Genomic DNA, 22,729 nt, shown 5'->3' on the forward strand with positions numbered 1-22,729 from the left:
CATATTCACTAAGGGAAAAGAGACATCTCACAGACTGTGGAAGCAAATTAAACAGGAAAAGAAGTTGCCTCCATTCTGGCAATTTGGTGCTCACCAATCAAGATAATAAAATCAAGATAACAAAATGATAAGATTATTTATTCAGGTGGCACGGTTGGCAACACGGTTAGCACAACACCTTTACAGCGCCAACAATCGGGACCGGGGTTCAAATCTCCCACTGTCTGTAAGGAGTTTTACGATCTCTCCCTGTCTGCATGGGTTTTCTCCAGGGGCTCCGGTTTCCTCCCACCCTTAAAACACGTACCAGGGTGCAGGTTAATGGTGTGTAATTAGGGTAACACAGACTCTTAGGGCCGAATTGGACTGTTGTAATGCTGTAAATCTATTTTTTTTAAACTACATTTAAAATCTTCTCCAAAGAGAACACTGCATGGTTAGTATCACCATAATTCAATGAGACACCAAACTTATGTCCCAGCTCACTTAGGTTAATTCCAACAATCCTGTGGCAATATCTTGAAGAAAAGAAATGTGTCCTTGTCTTGACAAGCATTTATTTCTTGTTCGACATCACAGAAATAGTTTAACTTTACAGTTTGTGGAAATCTGCTGTATGCAAATTGGTTGCCATGTTTCTGTTAACAGAGACCATTAAAACAAGGCAGTTAGGATATCCAGAAGTCATCAAGAGTGCTAAGTGCAGGCCTAGTTTTATTTTAGTTTTGAGCATCCAAACACAAGGTTAGACCCCCAAACTGAAAGTCTTCCATAAGAAAACAAATCTTCAGCAGAATTCTGAGATGTGTGGACCAAACAGTGTAATTCCTGACAGAACAGGTTAAATTTTCAATCATAACTAATTACCGGTATTACTATTCCAACTGTGCTAATTTTGACAATAGGAGAGTCTTTAAAAATTTAAAGTATGAGGAATATTTAGAGATACACACATAGAGATTTTTTGATTAGATCCACCCAATCGAACGTGCGGAAGCAAGATACTGGAAATGCTGAAAATTTGTAACGACAAAAATAGATAATGCAGATGATGTCAATACTAAATCATAAACATTATAAGTGTTTTCATACATAAAGCAATATCAGTAATATTGGCCACCAACTTCACAATATAGTTGTTGAAATGTATCAATTTTACAGAAGTTTTAGTTTGCATTTTTGGCAAAGTACCAGCGTGTCTTCAGAAGTGAGTCCTATCCTGCTTGTTGAACACAATAAAGTGAATGATTTGAGATGCCCTTGTAGATACTTTTCACAACACTTGGATTCAGCAATCATAAGACAAAAAAAAAACTCTAGAGCAGCACCACGTAGGATTTAAAAGGAGCTCAAGAAGTGTTATTCCCAAAATTCCAAATTGCTGGCCATTGAGTACAAACCTCCTGCTAAATGTTATGGACAAGGGCAGCAATTTCTCTTGACTGGGAGAGCAGGGTTTGTAGTTGACAATATTATTTATTTTGTTCTCTAAACTTATTGGTCTCAAACTAGCAATGTAGCATGACATGACCAGAATGTTAGTTTCAACCTATGTTTTATATAAACTCAATGCAAAAATTACATTATCACTTAAACAAGCCAAATCTCATTTGTATGTGCGTCTATGTGTGCACAAGTGCATCATGTCCATCAATGGTATATCGGATCCTCAACACCTATTACATTTATACTATTTTTTAAAATTAAAAGTGTGAACTGTTAATTTTTACAGATGCAGCAGAGAATTTCCAGCCCCAGTCAATACTGCAAAGAGCTCCTCACACACATCCTGGGAATGGTGAAAGCTCCAAATATAATTAGAATGAGCAATCATCAGTTAATAATTTGCAATATTAAGTAATTATATGTTTTTATATATCATTTAATGATATTGTACAAGTAATGGGCTATTTCCTGTTTGATCAACCTGAGCCTACTCTTCATTCCACATGTGATCCTTGCAGGCTAATCAAGCTCTTGGCCTATCCCATAAAAGGGGGAATGGTCCATGCGAGCCTGAGTCTCTGACCCAGGCTATCCTGATAGCCCTTCGACACTTTATACTGTGAAAGCCCTTAATGGTTTCTACATTTTGCAAATCTGAGGACTTTTTTCTTAAACTTTCCTGATTTAAATAATGTAGAACATTAATATTAATTACAAAAGTAGAATTAAATCCTTAATAGATCTTTCCTTTTCAGTGCATATCAGTGATGCCATTCGTGACATAACACTGCAGGGGCAGGAATAAAGTACATCTAGTTCCTTATTTGCGCAAGGTCAAGTATCAATCAAATCCCAAAGTTGGTTTATACTAACAATTATACGATTCAGAGGAATCAAATTATTTGGATGAAGTCCAAGCCATTTTCAGCAGATGTGATCATTTCAAATTTCCCCTGTCCTTAACCATCTACTCTGTACATTTTCAACATACTTCTTTTTTTTTCTTTTTTTTTTGTTTTATTCTTATTTTCTCATCCGAACTGTCAAAACTCTGAAGTGCTCTCTCCTCAGGTTCCTTACTCTTTTATTCTATGACATTTGATCCTGTTTAGACCAGCCCTTGATACTCCAATCTTTACAAATGCACTGAACCTCATTTACCTGTTCAGATGAGTTTAAAAGAAATGTCTGTGTCACAAAAAAAAAAACAATTCCTGTTCCCACGTTTCCTCACCTAATAATCTCTCATCATTCCTTCTTTCTAAGATGTCACTGGAGATTTCCTGAAATACAATTTTACAACATTTCAGATTTGGTACCCAATGCGACTGAAGTTCACAAAGAGTTAATGTAGAAGGACGCTTCCAGTCTATAACAAGCTGACAGAAACAATGCTAACTTTACTGCAGAATGTACTAACTGGGTGACATATTCCAGATGCTTTTTCCCCCCTCTTTTTGGAAATGAGGCCCAATTTAAACCATTTGCCTTAAGGCAAGGGGTCAGTGATAGCATTCATATCATGTCAGTCCTGTCTCAACCAGTGACTTCTCTAGAAACAAAGCAAGCTACTGTTGAGGCAAACAACTCGGGTCACAATGTCTCATCCTACTGGAAGAATATGCCTTCAGCAGCACATTGCTTGCGCAGCCAGACAGAGAGAAAAACATTTTACAACAGAGATTCTGCAGTCATCACGAGCATTCGCAAAACCTAGGGCATACACCATCTTGGAATATTGCTTGGCTCCTTATCTATTTACGCCTTCCGTTTCAAGTCATCTCCCTCATCTTTTCTCTTCTTGCTGGTTAGAAATGTAAGTCGATTGAAAATCCAGACTTGCTTTTCTACCCAGACACACGAGGAAATAAGCATGCAAATATCCTGATGAATCTTCAGGTGAGCCAAATAAAAATGTCTGTGTCACAAAGAAACAATCTGTTGGAGAAATGCAAAAGGTTGAGAAAAAAATGTCTTTATCACACCCTTTCAAAAGGATCAAAAGTTCACATATTATCAATAAGTCAGCCTAAATTTATGCAAAAAAAGCACAAATGCAATTGCATTATAAATTGACTGGGGCAATGCTAAGCTGTGAATTAGACTGGCAGGATAGCAAGTCATCTGAAGATAAACAAACCTGGAATTGTTGGCATAAAAAATAAATCGAAAATCTGTGGTTCTTTTCTGCTCAGACACACTTGAAAATATACATAAAAATTTGTATTTGTTTTCAATGAATATGTCAAATATTATAGATGTTATAGGTAAATTTTAGGAAGGAAAGTTATCTAAAGTCATGAATTTCACTGGACATGTGAGGATGGTGTTTTTATAAGAGAAAGTGTATGAAGAGGAAGAATAATGGGACCTCTCAAAATTTAGCCAGTAATCTGAGGTATTAGAGCAAGGAAAGGCATGGTCTAAAAAAATATTCTGAGAGGAATGAAAGAGCTGTTTCATATTGAATAACTGAGCTTGATAATGTTTGGGTAATGGGATGAGTCAGTTGGGCAAAATCTACAAAGTGAGAAGTAGCATCGGGGTAAAGAAACCTTGCTGCGATCCTACATGTCTAGGTAAGGCCACACCTGAACCCTGTGTACAATTTTAGTCACCTTATCGAAAGGAAAACATGTTTGTCTTGTCATGGTAACAATAAGTTTCATTAAATTGAGTCCGGGAAGAGAATATTGACTTGTCATCAAGTAGACATCAAGCACAAAATACAGCAATCATATTATCTGCATTTTAAAAAATAAGAGTTTATCTCATTAATAGCAAACTTTTTTAAAAAAAAGACTGGACAGACTAAATATTAAGGATTCTGTTTCTCCTATCAAGGCTGTTGTGGGGTGATTTGAAGATCACATTTTTTAATTACTAAATCAGGCCAGGAATGTGAGCGTAAAGGTTGATGTAGCAAGGCAACAGCACTGTTCATCTAGAAATTCATTCATGTTCTCTCTGAAAGGCAGAGCAGATTCTATGGACCATATGGCATTTCTTTTCCTCATTTTCTTCTAGTCATGAGTTTTTACAATTAGAAGTTAGACATGAGAGAACAGTACAATAACATGTTAAGAGTCATTTGGTGGGTATAGAATATCAAAAGCAGACCACAAGGAGCTGTTAAACAGCATGAGGTGGCAACATCATGAAAAGATGACAACCAAATGAATTGCATCAGTGGAAGTGTTTTTTTAAACAGTTAAGGAAGAAGATAAATAAAAAAATAGAATGATATTGAGACAGCCAAGGAAATTAAGTGGGGAAGCTGAGCTTAAGGAATAAGTGAGACATCTCAGAGCTAGAGTTATAGAATTTAACAGAATGAAGACAGTGCCTTCATCCTAACGTGTACATGCTGATTAAACTAGTCCCAATTGCCTGCATTTGGCCCAAATCCTTCTAAATTTATTTCTGTCATGTACCTGTCTCGATGTCATTTAAAATAAATGTCAGTGAGGCATTGAGTAATGTACAGGATAAGGTTAGATACAAACAATACGCAAAGAAATAGATGGAAGTAAAAGAACAAGTGGAGAGCAAGAAGTGGTTTGTGAGGGGACGGGTGAACCAGGTGTCCTTCTGGAATGCTGAAAGGTAAGGGAAAGGTGTCTTCAGTGATGCAATTTTGCTGAAGGTGATGCTTGAAATCTGCTGCTGGGTGAAAAACAAGGACCAAGGAAACCTTATTCTTGTTCACTCTGGGAAAAGAAGGGGTGAAATCAGAAGAATGGGAAAGCCACATCAGCCATGGTAGTGGGGAAGCTGAGCTTAAGAAATAAGTGAGACATCTCAGAGGTAGAGTCAAAGAATTTAACAGAATGAAGACAGTGCCTTCATCCTAACGTGTACATGCTGATTAAACTAGTCCCAATTGCCTGCATTTGGCCCAAATCCTTCTAAATTTATTTCTGTCACGTACCTGTCTCAATGTCATTTGACCATTAAAATTATTCCTACCTACCATTTCCTCTGGCTGCTCATTCTATATTCCCACCATAATTCATTTGAGGGAAGTATCTCTCTTCACTACTCTGTCTACTTGCATCTCCACTTTCATGGAATTAGGTACCTGTACTGCAACACTCTCCAGGACACTATCATTCACCTTGTAGGTTCTTGCCAGGGTTAACCAACACCTCCCATTTGTCTGAGTTAAATTACACCTTGGCCGATTTTCCCAGTTCATCCAGGTACTAGCATGGAAAGGTTTAATATCAGAACAGAAGCAAGAGAGATAGAGTAACTGAAAGAATGGGATGGAGTCTTTAAAGGAAGTTGGAATGAAGGGCAGTCCAGATACCAGTGGGGATCTTTAGGCCTGTTATGTATGTTGGTCTCAAGTCTATCTCTTTAGATATAGGGAGATAAGATAATAAAGGGAGGAGAAGAATTAGAGATGGGCCATGTGAAAGCAATGACAAGGTGGACATTGGCAGCAAAAGTAATGTGTTATTTAAATTCTATAAGAATTTTTTAAAATGCAGCAATACAGTGTGAACATGTACTAAGAAAAAGTTGCAGGATCAAACCTGAGTAGACTGAAACAAGAACTATTCTTTGAATCTCACGAAGACAGGAATTGCTTGAACTCACGTAATTTCTCATAGATACACCAGCTCTTTAGAGAAAATTGGTAGAATTGAAGTTGTTCAGTCAGCTGGTAATGGAGCTGATTCTGGTTGGGCCTCCTTCAAACATCTCCACCCCCCCCCCCCCCCCACCCAGTGTGAGATGGAGGCAGAGAGCCTGAAGGTAAGACAGTTGGCACCAGGAACCTATCAGAATGGCAGAGTTGAATGGCGTCATGATCAACTGGAAAGGAAGAAGACAAGGGAAAAATAGATTGTTCTACATTTCAACACACAGTTCTTTTCAATCAGAAAACTAACACGCTGTCAAGAACACAACCAAAATTAATCTTTAATAAAGAAAACAAGTTATAATTTAAGGAGACAATTGACCATTTGCATTCTGTCCACAGTGCATCAGGATCCAGTTGTATTGCACAAAGTGAGCATAGCTGTATAATATCAATAGTTCAGTGTTGATTATCTCACAACCATTTCATAGAAGGGCCAAATGAAATTGAATGAAAATAACAGTGCAACAGCATGAAAAAAATGAAAGCTAACGTGAACCAATTTGACTGAAAGATGATAGCTATTCCCTATGTGATTTCACTGAAAACATAACCAAAGCTCCAAAGTACCAAGTTGTTTCTCTCTGATGAAAAATACTCTGCCAAGTAACACAAAGCCATATAGCCACAGGGTGTATGATGTAAACATTGTTATATGTGTTTATTAGGTTTAAGAAACCACTAGCATCTAAACAAATCAAAGAATATATATTTTCCAATCTGTGGCTAGCTTAATTCTGAACAAAGATGCTGAAATAGTTTTAAAAAATGTAAAATACATTGTAACTATATATTTTAGCTAATTAATAAAAATTTTCAAAAGATCATTCATATCGAAATGAGTTCTGATGAAAAAAATATTGTCCTGGAATATTGACTGTCTTTCATCACAGATGCTGCTTGAGACATAATTTCTAGCATTTCGTATGAAAAGAATAAACTACCAGCTCGAGTCGATAAAGGAAGCTCATTTCAGAATGCCAAGTGTGCTTTGTGTTTGACTTAGAAGTGCTGGTGGGTCTGATATCCCCCACTATTATTCCAATGGAAACTGTTCAGAAACCTCCAGAGACTGCTCTTGATAAATTGTATATCAAGAATTTTGTAAACAGCAAACATTTCGATGGTACGTGGCTAATATTTGCAAGAAATGTGAAGGTCTGTCCATTAAACTTTTGTTATCATTTTAATAAACAGTTGTTGCCTTAACATTAAACAAGCCATCTGACACTTTAAAATTGTCTTGAAAATATGAGGAAAATGAAACGTGCTTAATTATGTTCCTTTTCTTTATTAATTGAACTTTTATTTCCTTCTCTTTGTTTTCTGCTTGTCATTTGACATTAAATTCATTATTTTTGTTTACACTCACTATTTCACATAGTGCAGTGCCCATTAACAATTCCTTGATTTGATTGATTAAGAAACTCTATCATTGTATGGGGCTTGAGTGATGTTATGGAAAAGTTGTATAAGGCATTGGTGAGGCCACATTTGGAGCAGTGTGTGCAGTTTTAGTCACCTAACTACAGGAAAGATATCAATAAGATTGAAAGAGTGCAGAGGAGATTTACTGGGATGTTGCCCAGATTTCAGGAACTGAGTTACAGAGAAAGGTTAAGCAGGTTAGAAATTTATTCCCCTGGTGCATAGAAGAAGGGCAAATTTGATAGAGGGTATTTTAAATTCTGAGGGGTATAGACAGAGTAAATTTATGTAGGCTTTTTCAATTAAGGGTAGATGAGATACAAACCAGCGGACAAGGGGAAAAGTTTAGGGGAAAAATTAAGGGGAACTTCTTCACACGGAGAGTGGTGGAAGTGTGGAACGAGCTGCCAGCTGAGATGGCGAATGTGGACTCAATTTTAATATTGAAGAAAAATTTGAACAGGTACATAGATGGGATGGGAATGGAAGGATATGGACTGGATGCAGATCAGTGGGACTGGGCAGAATAATAGTTTGGCACTGACTAGAATGGTCAAAGGGCCTGTTTTCTGTACTGTAATATTCTATGGTTTTATGGTTCTAAGAACTTTGTAACCTAAAATATTAGATTATGGGTCATATTAGAAGACCTCTGACATGGTTTAACTGGCAAAGCTCTTGATTGTGAAGAGAAGCAAATTTTTCAAATGATACAGTAAAAATAGTAGGGCCTCATCTGAGTTAAGATTTTATTTGGGCAAAAGATGAGCAAAATATGGTCATTAGCTAATGGTCAGAGCTAATGTTCAATCTAAGTAGCCTGTTAATTAATACGCTAGTGTAATTTATCACATACATGTTATGGCAACTGTTCCCATTTTCCAACAAAGATATGCATCCCTCATTCCTTATTCAGAAGCAAAATATTCTGTCAAGTTTCCTGATTCTTAATGTTGTTATGTTGTTGTGCAACTCAGTTTGTAACACATTTTTTTTCACCAGCAGGCGATGCGATTGCTTCTACTTCCTGCAAAACATTTGGTCGGGATGCCATTGAAATTACTAATGTGTGGATGTAAATGTGCTAAAATCACTTCTGATCGAATTTAGTCTCATAAATTAAATTAATATTTATAATATCTCAGGTGTTGTGTCAATCTGAAAACGATACAATGCCTTTGGTATAATGTGAAATAAAATAAAGAACATACAGTATTTTGTAAGTGGGCATGTGCAATTAAGACACCACATTGCTGCAGAGTCCATTCACAGTTAGTAACTGAGAGAGAGAGACAGACAGATTCTGAGAGCAAGTTATCTTTGCCGCGCTTCAGAGCACTCCAGGGTTTGATTATTGGAAAGATCTTAGAACCTGGTTATCTTTTCAGTGAGCAGATGTGAAAACCTTCAGGATGATCTTAAAATCTATAAATTTTGCATTAGCAAATTATGTATTATATGAAGCAAAGCATTATTCAATGACAGTTATTGTTAATTACTAACAATCATAGAAACGTTACAGATCAAATACCTGTCAGGTTTCCATAGAAAGCTTTCCAAAGTTAAATTAGAAGAAAAATCTTGATGCCAACTCATCCTCTAAAAATAGCAACAAGGTCTTCAGTGAAATTGAATCAAGAACTGAATAAATATTCTGAGATGCATGTCCTTTCATTTCCATAACCCTGAATATTATACACTTTATCTCTCGCAACTACCAAAGCTTACAAAGTATTTAAATTGTGCTCAGGCAGACCACAGTGTGCATCTTACAGTTAAATCTTAATGTCATAGACCAGTATTTCAGAATGAGATGGAGTATTTTGTTTAATATCAGTTAAGAAAACATTGATAAAGTAGGTTAATAGGTATTATAAAAACCTAGTTATTTGACTTCAAGAAGCAAAGGACATGAGATGGTGCAGTTAAGTTTCAGACAGACTAGATGCAAGTGTATCTATTTTAAACATTACTGCTCAACCAGATAATATACTGATGCTTTAAATGAGTATCTATGCAATGATCTGTTCTTTGACAAGCACTCCGTCATTATCAGTAATAATGACAAACCTCATTTTGGGCGCTCTTCAAATATGCAAATCTAAATTTCTGATTCTTTTTCCAAATCTGAAGGATTTTATAATTTCAGGATTTACAAGATGTCAGTTTTATAGATATTAGTTCACATATTATTTATTTTTATGTACAATTAAACTTACAGTAAAGATCACATGTATTGATGAAATAATACATGGTATTTCCCAGCACAGAAAAATAGACCCATCATAATTTTGATTGTTTAGTTTTCCTTCTTCTATTCGATGCCTGAGATAAAGGCGTACAGAGGGAAAGCATTCCAAGGGAATTGAAAGACCTGGCAATTTACAATGAGAATATTATTTAAAGAAAAATTATTAATACAAGTTCAAGTTCAAGTTCATTGGCATCTGCTTGCACATATACAACCCCATGAAACAGCATATCTCTGGACCATAATTCACACATATAGACAACCAGTGCACCCCACACACATGCGCACACACACACACACACACACACACACACACACACACACATATACACACACACACACGCACACGCACACACACACACACACACACACGCACGCACACACACACACACACACACACACACACACACACACGTCAATCCAAAATAAATATATATAAAATAATTTATAGGTTTAAAGGGTTATTTAGCAGTATCACCACCTGCGGGAAGAAGCTGTTTCCCAGCCTGGCAGTTCTGGTTTTTATGCTCCTATTCATCTTACTTGAAGGTGGTATCTCAAGGATCCTGCAGGCTGGGTGCTCTTTAGATATCATCAACAGATGGAAAGGAGGCCCTAGTAACCTTCTCATCAGTTTTAATCACCCAATATACTGACCTCCAATCTGATGCTTTGTACCACACTATGATGCAGCCAGCCAGAACACTCTCTATTGTGCTCCTGTATAATGTTGTTAGGATGGTGGCTGGAAGCCTTGCCTCTTCAACCTCTTAGGAAGTGTAGGCAGTGTTTCACCTTTCTGACTTATGAGGAGGTGTTTGGAGTCCAGAATAGATTGTCCTTTGTGCTCCCCACTCTCTCTACGGCGGAGCCATTGAAATGTGGTGGGGGGTGATCCTTTGTCCTCCTGAAGACCACACTCAGTACTTTGTCTTCTTCAGGTTGTTGCTCTTCCAAGCTTATCAACCCACCTCTCTGTGAGCTGACTCATCATTAATGTCAATGAGGCTAAATATCATTGAGGAATCTGCAAACTTCATGATTCTGCTGGACTGAACCTAGCAGTACAGTCGTGAGTTGGTGGCATGAATGGTAGAGGGCTGCACATGCAGCCCCGAGGTGTGCCAGTGCTCAGTGTGATGGGGCTTGAGGTTGTGTTGCCAACCCAGACAGACTGTGGTCTTTCAAACAAGAAATCCAGGATCCAGCTCCTGAGAGGGGTACTGAGTCCTAGCAAGGACAATGTATCCACCATCCTCTGAGGTACGATTGGGTTGAATGCCGTGCTGAAGTCAATAGACAACATCCTGACGAAGGAGGCATTGTTTTCTAGATGGGCCAGGACGAAGTGGAGAGTCAAGGCTATTGCATCATTTGTGGATCAGTTTGGCTGATAGACCAATTGGAATGGGTCCATAATTGCTTGGATGCTCTCCATTGCCAGTCACTTAAAGCACTTCATGATCATGGTGGTCATTGCCACTGGATAGTAATTTGGTCCAGCTACCATCACTCTCTTGGGCTTCCTTGAAACCTACGGGGACAATGGACTGCTGGAGTGAGATATTGATGATGTCAATTAGGACCTCAGTTAGCTGGTCCATACAGTTTTTCAGCACCTGACCAGTATGTTATCTGGCCCTGCTGCTTTGTGTGGGATCACCATGGGGCTAGGCATGGGGTGCCTGTTCCTCAATGGGGGGGGGGACCAGCTTTCTTTGGCATCATGTTGTTTTCTGCATCAAAATGGGCATAGTAGATGTTTAGCCTATGAGGGAGGGAAGTATTTTTATCACTGAAACAAAAGGTTAACTTGTCATTCGTTGTGGTTTTAATACCTTGCCACATGTGCCTTGGGTCACACAGTTGTTTATGGATCTTCTGTACAGAGCCCCACTCTGCCTTCCTGATTGTCCAGGAGAGTTCAGCCTTACTGTTCTTAGTCCTATCTTATCGTCTGACCTGAAAGCAGCACTTCGAACTGTAAGTAGTGAGTATTACACTTAGAGCGTGTCAGTAGTATACATTACGCATGCATTACTGAATAGACATCAAAATTTCTGATCCTTAACACATTAGTGACTCTTCTTACTGTAACTCAGCAATGCAGCAAACTTTGAAATCAAAGTACTGGTTTGTAAACATTATTTTATCTACAAAACATAAATTCCTAATGAGTGAGGTAGACCACAACCAGTGATAGATTTGTCCAATTTGTTTGCAAGCTATTAGTGGCCTTATGGCATCTGTTTTCATTTATCTCTGCTGACGTTCCAAATATTTTTCTTTTAGATCAAAGTAACTGAAAATTTGTGATTGTTTATTCAGGTTTACTGTTGGCAGTATAGCTCTTTTAGAATATTTATAATGATTAGCATTCAAAATGCATGGACCTGCTAGAATCTGTGAGGTTTGAAATGTAACTATTAATAATCTTATTAACTCTAAAGTATGGCTGAACAAATAGCAATTAAATACTTTCTAGTGCAATAAGGGCTTTGAATTCCATCTTTATAACTTAGTATATTAAAAACAGTTGGGACGTGAAATATTTAAACAAAATAAATCTTGGGCCGTTTAACTGGTTTGGATTGTTTTGTATCCAAAATTAATGTATTCAACTTTATTTTTGCATTGGCAAATTTCTGAAAAAAATCAATTTTGTATAATGCTATTATAATATACATGTCATTACCAAAGAGGTCTGCAGTATTTGGTGAAGTAGAATAATAAAGTTATTTGTTTTCCTATATATAAGTACTACAGACATGGTTACAATCATGAATAATGTGAATTGACTAATCTGCATTTTATAAACTATAGTTCATTAAATGTATTGCTTTGCAACTTATGCAATATATCTCAAAGGAGCATGCACATTCAAGCTTTCACATCATTAATCAAGTGTGCTTAAAATAATTGCTGGACAAATCATTTGAATAAATAGTTATGAGGGAACTTAAAATGGACAAATAAGAAGCTGTCATTTAAAAGGTATGCAAAATATTCATAAACTTTTTTAATGTCGCAATTTTCAAAGGTGATAGCTTTTTGCCAATTATGAAGATAAAGTTCAGAAAAAAAATGTATTGTTATGAAGCATTGTGCATTTTCATACAAGGGAAGCTAAGTGCAAGAAGCAATTATGTTATTCATCATTTAGCATATATTATTTGGTTTTTCTATTGTTAGTGCAGCTGTTTTCAAAAATCATCTGTCCTTCCTGGTTGGTCTAATGCTAGCCATTGTGTTTCTCAGATGAACAGTTTTGCACAAAACTATTCAAAACCAGAAACTTGTTTTGAAGCGTCTAACTTGGTTCATATTAACTTAGTTGATATAATACTAAGAGAGATTGGGCCTTGTAAGCTTTTCATCTCATTGTCTTTGGAGCAACAAAAGAACCACAATAATGTAAAAAAAAAGCTTATTTATTAATGTCCTTGGAATGCAGTACAAATGGTACATCCTTGCAGCCAACTTGGGGATTTGGGCGTTGTGGTTCTATTTTTACAAGAATGGGCTGATTTGTCTTAGGCTATTACCGTCTATTACTGTTGGAAGTATCCTGTAAAGGTGGGAAGCAGCGAATCCTGGCATTCTGCCTAAAGAGAAATCAATGAAACAAATTAATCCTTCGCAGGCTGCAATGACACAGTAATCCATCATTCAGAGCTGTTTTTATACACGAAATCAGGGAGCAGGCAGGGAGAAGGAGCCCTGGGGGATACCATGGACACTCTCAACATACAGCAAAGAAAATAGTGGGGAATCATTTCATTTGGCTGCGTTACATTCTGTTGATTGCCTAGTACTAATAATTTCATTGGGTTAAATACAGATCCCAAAATATGCACCAAAGGCTAAATGCACTTTTATTATTAGGTCCAATAAGTGTAATACTTCATTAGGAGGACACGGCAGAAAAAAAAAATAGACCCTGGAGTGATCTAATGAATATGGGGCCATTTCATAAAGTATAGAATTATGAATAGTTTGCCCGGAAAAGTCGACTTGGACAACCTTTTTTTGCGCTCGCGATATAATTGAGCAAAACGAAGAAAAACGATCATAAGGCCGGGTCAACAGAAGTTTGATGTAACCCAACCATCAACCACTGTAAAGTATTGATTTGCTTTTTGCTAGTTGCGGGTGCGCACACGCCGGCCAACCGTTTCCGAGCCCCAACTCGCAAAAAAAAAGGGGTCATCTCATTCCAGAAATGCAGATATTTTAGGATGGATACACGCTCTCTTTATGACCTTAGATTTACCTTATTAAAATGTGTCACGAAGCGAAAGAGACTCTCTCATATTATGTTACAGATACGGATTAAATATCGATTTAAACATTGGGTCTCTCCCTCCAGCCGACTTTTCTGTTCCTTGCCATATATTACATATCAATCAGTAAGCTGGATAGATAGATAGATAGAGAGAGAGAGAGAGAGAGAGAGAGAGAGAGAGAGATAGATAGATAGATGGATAGATAGAGAGAGAGAGATAAATAGATAGATAGAGAGATAGAGAGAGAGATAGATAGATGGATAGATAGAGAGAGAGATAAATAGATAGATAGATAGATAGAGAGATAGATAGATAGAGAGAGAGAGATAGATAGATAGAGAGAGAGATAAATACATAGATAGATAGAGAGATAGATAGAGAGAGAGAGAGATAGATAGATAGATAGATAGATAGAGAGAGAGAGAGAGAGAGAGATAGATAGATAGATAGATAGATAGATAGATAGATAGATAGATAGATAGATAATTCTGTCTTAATAAGACATTGGAAATGGAACTATAATCTGAGTGAAATGACCCGTTCTATGCATATTGCATATAGTTGCTTCTAGTCAGTTTACCACAAAGCCAATGCAATATAACAACCATTGACGTTGTGAAGTACAGTATTAGAAGCCTCGCAAATCAATATAAAAGGGTCACGTCAAAAAGACTCTCACTGCAAGAATAATTCCAGCGTGTTTGTGTGCGTCTTATCTCATAACAACAGTTACATTGTTAAGGCAGAAATGCAGATAGATAATAACTGGGAAATAATCATTAATAGCAGGGCTCCGCTGAAGAATCAATGACATTTGCTTTGAACATAAACGTGGTCCTGGTAATATCGCTGTGGTCGTCGCATCGTTCAACGTGTGCATTTATATGTTCATGAGATAAAAACAAACTATATGCACTAGACATTGTGAAATATGACACCGTTAATTGCACAAGCTGCATAATCCTGCTGGACGCTGAGATCGAGATCATCATATTGACGACTGAAACAATTGACGGTATAGCTAGCGATATAAATACTATTTCTGTCGACAGATGCTCCAAAATATTGGAGATGTGTTAGGGTTAGCTTTCTGAAAATGTGTTCGTATGGGTTCCCCGGACCTTTATTCCTCTGACATCGAAAAAGAACTGACAAATTATGGACTGTTTGTTTTTAAAGAAAAAAACAACTCTTTTCTCATTTGTTCTTTCATTCAGTTTGAGTATTGTTCGCTTTTTTTCCTGAGCACAAAAGTTGCCACGACTGGATCATGGTCTACACAGTTTCTGCTGGCACTCGCTGCATCTGAGTGAGACTCGGGGGTTTGAATATTTTGCATTGTCCATTCAACACACTTGAAATGAGATAGAATGCAAAATAAGGTTGCATTGAAGTTGGAAGATCATCTCGTGTGAATTATATCTACTCAGAGCTTTTAACATTTTGCATTGTCCACTCAGCAAACCTACAGTAATTACGATAAAATATAAAGTAAGAGGATGACGGGGAATATTGTATGAATTATAGGTACTGAGAAATATTATGACAGAACAAAAGAGTTTGAAGTTTAAACCATCGTGACAGTTTGGTAAACTAAAACAGCTGAACCAAATACGTCTTAAATTGTGGCATTGTTTCCAGGTTTTGTTTTGTAGAAAAGAATAAAATCTTAAAGTAAGTTTTGAAATCTATTTAGTCAGGTTATTAAAACTTCTGTCAGGTGATCTGCCCTAAAATGCACTGTAAAGCCTTGAGATCTAACATGAGTTGCTGGCGGTGCCTAATGGCTTTTTTAAAATCTCAGTGCGAATCGATTATTGAGATCTTTCGACCCACCCACCTCTGCCATCACCAGCCCGCCCCGATTATCCAAGCCAACCTCCTCGTCCTCCTCCCCCAGCCCCACCACCCTTTATTGAAATAAGACACGGTCGACTTTCCTTCGGTTGCTCCCAACCAATTAAAGCGCGTGTTCTGCTTCCTCCTGTCATGTGAGTGGGAGAACCTCAGAGGAGGAGTAGTACAAACACCTGAGATGTGAGATGAGAGGGCAATAAAGACTTGATAATGGAACACTTTCACTCTCTGCTTCCAGAGGGAGCTCAAAACAAAATGAGACCACCGTCCATCCCTCCGAACAACGCACATCTTCCACGCAGAGTGCAAGTTTTCGAAGCTTTTCATGCTTCTTTCTTAATGTGTCAGGCTGAAACATGTTCATTGAGAACATCGTTTATATATTAAATATTAGGAGGTTTTCTCTCGATTTGGACAAGCATGCAACTTGGATCTGATTCTTTGCTAAAACCAGCAGAAACGGCGATATTCAAATAGTGCCGGGTGAAATGTTTCATTGCATCAAGACCACGGAAGGTCTGACTTTCCACATTCAGCTCGAAACAAGGAAACATTAGCTCTGCTCCAATGATACCCATATAACTGGTCATTTGTATCCACTTCTGGTTTCCAGCTTGCCAGACTTTTCCCTTCCCCCAACACGCGCGCTCACAGAGGAGGTTAAATGTGTTTGGCGCCTTACATACAGAAAACATAAATTTAATTTAAATCATTCAAAAAGTCTGTTGATTCCTTTGATCGACAGTGTCACCTGAAAGGCTTATATTGACCACGTTGATTTTTAATCTCTTGATGTAACGGTTCAAATTATTATTTCGTCAATTATCTGTACCTATCAGGGATAGAATATTTTCCATGACATTGACGCTTCCTCAAAGAAAAGGAGGGAGAAAAAAAAGAGATATTGATTCAAATGCTGCCCACTTATAAATCACGTGATCAAAATCAGCGACGACGTGTCTATTGGAACAAAAAAAAATTACTGTAGGTCGAATTCGAGTTTGAAGATTATTTTCTTTTCCACCAATATTTGAGCAACACATGAATTGCGCGTTAGGAAGGAATAAAACGTCCAGGCACGCAATAATAAATGCATTGTTGAGCTACAAGGTGGAAAGAATATGGCTCTCGTCATCCTTACTCGATTGGAAATTCAATTACATTATTAATGCGTTTTATTTTGATTACATGCCCATTTAAATATTGATCTATTTGCTCATGAACTGGACTTTCAAAAATAGCTCAAACGTAACTTGCAACGCGTTACTGGCTTTTCTGTTCCACGTCGGCTCTCGACATTCAGGGATAGTTTTCCGTTATTTAAAGGATATTTGCAGCTGGGAATGAAAACACCCCCAAAAAATACTGTTCCAAAACAAGATTGCGTTTCATTATGATTCTTGACAGCCCATTAAGAGAGTTAAGTGGGGGTGGGGGGTGGTAGCGGGGAGGGAGAGGAGTCAAAGCGTTGTGATTTGATACCTGTGTCTTTCTTTGTTGCGAACATTTTGGGGGCAACCTCTCGTTTTCTCTTGAATTCCAAGAAGTGTCACCTTCTCAGAGAGGTCCGCAGCGCGGCGTCCGGGCCCAATGCGCGCCAAATTCACAAGTCGATAGAGAGGTTAATATTTAAAACGACTTGCGTGGCACTTCTCGTTCGGGACGTTCCTACCAATGAGTTGATGTTGAAGCCTGGTTACTGTTGCAGTGAAGGGAAAGCAAAGGCCACTCACTGCATGTTCCCACAACCAACAACGTGATTGTAAGCAGACTTCCTCTTGTTACTGACGCTAGCTAGGGATAAACAGGAGTCTGGTGGCAGGGATACCTCCCGGCTCTTCTTCGGCGAAGTGCTACATTAATTGTTTGCTTTATCTAAGAGAGAAAATTACGTTCAGTTCAAAGCCCATTCTGAAAGCACACCTCAAAAACGCAGCACTCCCTCGGCACTGCATAGAAGTGTCATTCCGAATGTTTCACTGAAATGTATCGAGTTGAACGCGAAACCACTCGACTCAACGCCAGGAGAACAGAAGCCCTTAATACAGGGTTCCATCCACTACCTCCCTGCGATTTCTATGTGGAAGGTCCTTCTTTCTATTTTATACCCACAAACAATACACGTCAGTTTCATCTCTTCGTGACCCGCTAAAACCCAAGTGCAAATGGTGCTTTTCAGAAAGTACAATTTGTGTATGAAGTTTGGTGGAGCCAGCCGCGTAAAAACAAGCAGATCCTATAGATCAAATAGTGAGCGCCCAGAAGATGAAATCAAGTTCTACGAGACCTCGTGGCCAACTAGTCCGCTTTCCCAGGAAGGTTGACGACTTTCACAAAAGTAAATATAGTGTCGGCAGAATATAGGCTGGAGGCCTAAAGATGATCGTTAAAGGTGAACGCTCGCGAACTTTTACTTGAACCACTGAAATCATCTCTCACTTCACTCCTGACAATCCCGGAGTTACGTGCAAAAAAAAAAGAATGGAGAGTAAGTTTGACCATGTGTACTGATTCCATCTGGGAAGCGATCAGATTTCAATGGGGCACCTATTGGTGCGAGATGATGAATCTGTAGAGGAATTGTATCTTCACTATAAAAGAGCTAACTTAAACAGTCAGTGCTTTTTTTGGTTCTAATAGATTTATGGAGTCTATTTATACGCCCATCCAGAGTAATTAGCACATATGTTCTAACTAGATAGGGTTTTGTGAGCAATAAAGCAATTACCCGTTGTTGTATCTAACAGTCCTTCCAACAAGAACCAACGACCGTCTAATTGTAGAAGTAATCTAAGCATTATTGTTTGCAATAATTAGTACGCCTCAAAAATCAACTATTACTTAGGTTCTAAAAGCATTTTCAATTCCGAAACAATCTGAAAAAAAAAACATCCAATTGAAAATTAGTAGAAGCTTAAAGTTTTATGATTGCTTCAAACTATTTTGTTTCATTTAATCTGCCCTGCACTTTTAAGGTCGCATCTAGAGGCCATATTGGGAATACTTAGTGATATCAGTTCTGCACTTTGCATCACTCTTCTGATGTTCTTCGCCTTTCAGTTGCTTTAGGGTTTTTTTTGGTTTATACAATTAACATCCATAGCACCACACGTGTTCCAGATTTAAAAGGTGTTACCATTCAAAAATAGTTTTTGTTTAATCTTTTGTGTGAACCTATACAAGCATTAAATGGTAGCGAAATGGATGGTTTCGACATTTTAATATTACAATGGGTCATTAATTGCGCTATTTAAATTACACACTTAGTGCCTGTAAGTCAAGTCTGTTACATGGTTTTAGCACAGATCCAACAAAGTGCTAAATCATGATTCTGTATTTCGGGGTGGTTGGGTAGTGTGTTTCTACTTTGTTAGTGTCACTGAGAGAAAATCAACTAGTTTCATAAACTCACTTTAGGATTTTAAAAATGCGCTGTACCGATTAGAGCATTCATTGTCCCCCCCCCCCCCCCCCCCCACTCATTATTGAGAGAAAACGATGCGTGCATTGCCAACGATGCAAGGAGTTCGCAGCATCAGAAATTTTGGAACACTGAACTGTTTTTTTCCACCGCTGTGATGTTATCATATAAATTTAACACATTCATTAAAACTTGTTCTCTTGGAGCACCCTCAGACATGTCGATGAAAGAGGATTTGGGGTTTATTACAAGCCAAGTAGAAAGCCTCCAAGAATTCCATAGGCTTTCGGTTTGTTTTGAGATTACATTAAAGCAAAGAGTGAAGCAATTAGCTGAGCTGGTTCTAACGGTAAATGCAGGTGAAGGCGGGTTTTCGCTTTCTCGCCAAGTTTCCCTTAAGTGCGATTAGATGTGTCTATTCAGATCCGATGATCCACAGAGAAAACGCCAGTAGATAAAAGGCGATGTCAAGTGACCTTCTCGTCCCTTTCACACCAAATTCGCCCCTAGAATAGCCAGGGATGAATTCGGACAAAGGGCCCCTCCTCTTCTCTTTGACGCTTCAAGAGACTTAAAGAAGGAGAACTCGCTTATTTAAAGGGGGGAAATTCGTATATTTTATGTGGTTAAAACATCTGGCTGTTATTATCACACATACGACATGACCTAAAAGTTCTCCGTGCCTGTTTACAGTTGAGTAAAAATATCCAGAGGCTCAAGATTGCTTATGCAAACAGCTAAACCTTTCCGAGTCTGTCAATCCACTGTTGGGAATAAAACGTACATTTCTGGGCAGAACGAGGCACAGAAAATAAGCCCCAAATTCTGTTGGATTCAGCCCATCTCGGTTCGCCACTGAAGTGAACCTTTAAATGGGATCCTTTCAATAATTTTTTCATCATATTTATTGCAGAATAATCAAAATGAGGTTTATCTGCCCGACCTATATAACAGTTTTAAATGATTAATCAAGTGAGCGTCTAGTAGTTATGCTTGGTTATTTACCTAAAATAAGTGTCCCGTGCGGTCTGGAGGCAGATCCATCTCACTATAACCAGGCTGAAGCTGGAGTATACTCTGAGAGTGTGGCACAGATCAAATGCAGCACAAACCAGTTGCTTCTTTGTGCATTTCATGATGGCAGCGCATTTCAGTTGGCTTTAGATTACGGGCAAACGTGAAAATCAAACGCCTAATTCAAAGTTTTCTTTCAAACAATCACAGTTCATACTGCATTTGAATAATGAAACTGGAAGAAAACTGGACACGTTAATAAAAAAAAGTTTTGCACCGTAGCTGACGCTATACAGCTGGACAAGTTAATATTCTCTTTCATTTTTTGCCCTCGGGAACTCTGCAAAAAAAATCTGGGGTAATGGGATAGGTCAACGGCCCTAACTGGGGAGGGGGGGGGGGGGCGAGAGATCGAACTAAGAGGCCAGACTTTTTTTTTCTCTAAAATCTACAAACGTCTACGAACCAGATGCTCTTGGTGGGTGGGTTGAAGGGAAATGCATTAATTTTGCACTGAAAATAATTCTGCCCGGATGGAGTACATCATTATTATCATGTTTAGTGTTGATTTCGCATGTATAAGATTACTTTTGGAATTATCTGAAGAAGTCTTCACCAAGTTGAATTCAAGGTCATTTAAAGTACATTCTTAAACCTCCTTATTTTAGCGGGGGGATTAATTTGCAGGTCGGTCAGTGATTTTCCTTAAATATCGGTAACCTCATAAAACAATATTCATGGACGTAATATGTAACAAATTATATGTTTGCTTCTTTTTCCAAGACGAGAACTGAATAAAATCTTTTGGTTCTGGGGCACCTTGAAAAGCGACTCTTAACCTCAGAATCTAAAAAAAAGTACAAGAATAACAAAGTCATACAGCTGAACGTTCGCTGACTTGTGCAGCTTAACTCCCTGTGCTACCATGAATACCGAAATATCTGAAGATTACAACGCCTGAAAGGTTCCGACTCCGCGCCGCAATCCCACCGGTTCAGGCTACATCTGCCCTTTCCTGAAACGGTTCCCTACCCCCAATGTGCCTAGGCACTGCAGCTTCGGGACCCCACTCTCCGTAACCCCACTCTCCCCCCCCCCCCCCCCCCCCACGACCCGAACCGAGGAATGAATCCAATAACTTACGGTGCGGAATTTTCATTTTCGTCTGACTACTTGTGCGCTACCACTGACAACAAACACGCTGCTGTGTTAATTGAAATTGAACGGCACAAAGTGTGTGTGTGTGTGTGTGTGTGTGTGTGAGAGAGAGAGAGAAGAGAGAGAGAGAGAGAGAGGAGAGAGAGAGAGAGAGAGAGCACTGAGAGAGATTGAAGGCTCTTGTGGCAGTTGTGAATGTATTGTGTCTCTGTATGCCGGGGCCAGTCGATCATTTTGTTGTTCCTTTATCTGTTGACACTATCACTTAGCCAAACATTGGCCGATCGATCTTTTCATTAGGTGATCAAACAACAAACAGAGCAGGTGAGAAGCTTACTTTCTGAGGCACACAAGTTAGCCATGCCTTGGTTTCCACGTTGCCTTCGTTTTTTCCGCCCTCCGCAGGATCACATAAACTGACACGAGGAGATGGAATTCTGCCCCATCGCGCTTTAAGTACATAGTCTGTCTACATAGTAAACCCAACATTAGTTGGAAACAACATAGCCAACAATAATAAAATCGCCCCTGTCACTTTTTTCTTTGGCAAGCACGCACCAGAATAGCATTGAAGAGCGATGTTGCGACAATGGGAAAGCTATTCCGTCGGTTCCAGCCTTATTCTCTCAGTGTGGCTTGTGTGATATACAGTAGTAATTATTTGCTTCGGATCAACCGACAAAGTAGCACAGAAGTAATTCGTGATTTACTTCACAAGTCATGTTTAGTCGGCATCATTTGTAAATCTCGCTTTAAAAGATTTGTGATGCTTCCGCCAGCCACCGACTACTTTTAATCGGCATTGCTAGAATCAAAGTGCTTATAGAGACACAATGAAAGTAAAGTTGTTACTTGCCTGCTTTAACGATTCTCGATCTCGCCGGTTACAGGTGCCTACTTTTAGCTCTTTGCTCTTCGAGCAAGTTGAAAGAGAGAGGCAGTGTCCCTTCCCATGCAAACTCTGCCCCATTCTGAGGAGGAAACCCCTGAAGATACACTTATAGAATTTTCCCTTTGTCCCTCTAATCTTATTCGTTTCACCTTTTCGCTAATCATAAAACCATGGCTGAGACTTTATTGAGGAAGCGAGCGAGCGAGCGAGCGAGAGAGAGAGAGAGAGAGGAGAGAGAGAGAGAGAAGAGGAGGGAGGGAGCGAGGGAGGGAGGGAGAGAGACGAGGTTCACTATTGCATAGTCAATAAAGGCGCTTCACCAATG

At 38.6% G+C, this 22,729-nt stretch overlaps 1 long non-coding RNA gene across 1 annotated transcript; it reads right to left on the minus strand.

Moving 5' to 3' along the window:
- Window positions 1-13,191: 13,191 nt before the first annotated feature.
- LOC138749527 (uncharacterized) lies at window positions 13,192-18,203 on the minus strand. The gene is made up of 2 exons (XR_011348731.1): window positions 17,402-18,203; window positions 13,192-13,381 (listed from the first exon to the last, which is right to left on the minus strand). It is a non-coding gene; the product is annotated as an uncharacterized lncRNA (long non-coding RNA).
- Between the last annotated feature and the right edge of the window lie 4,526 nt (window positions 18,204-22,729).

The sequence above is a fragment of the Narcine bancroftii genome, chromosome 1 (genome assembly GCF_036971445.1).
Source record: "Narcine bancroftii isolate sNarBan1 chromosome 1, sNarBan1.hap1, whole genome shotgun sequence".
NCBI classification, from domain to species: domain Eukaryota; kingdom Metazoa; phylum Chordata; class Chondrichthyes; order Torpediniformes; family Narcinidae; genus Narcine; species Narcine bancroftii.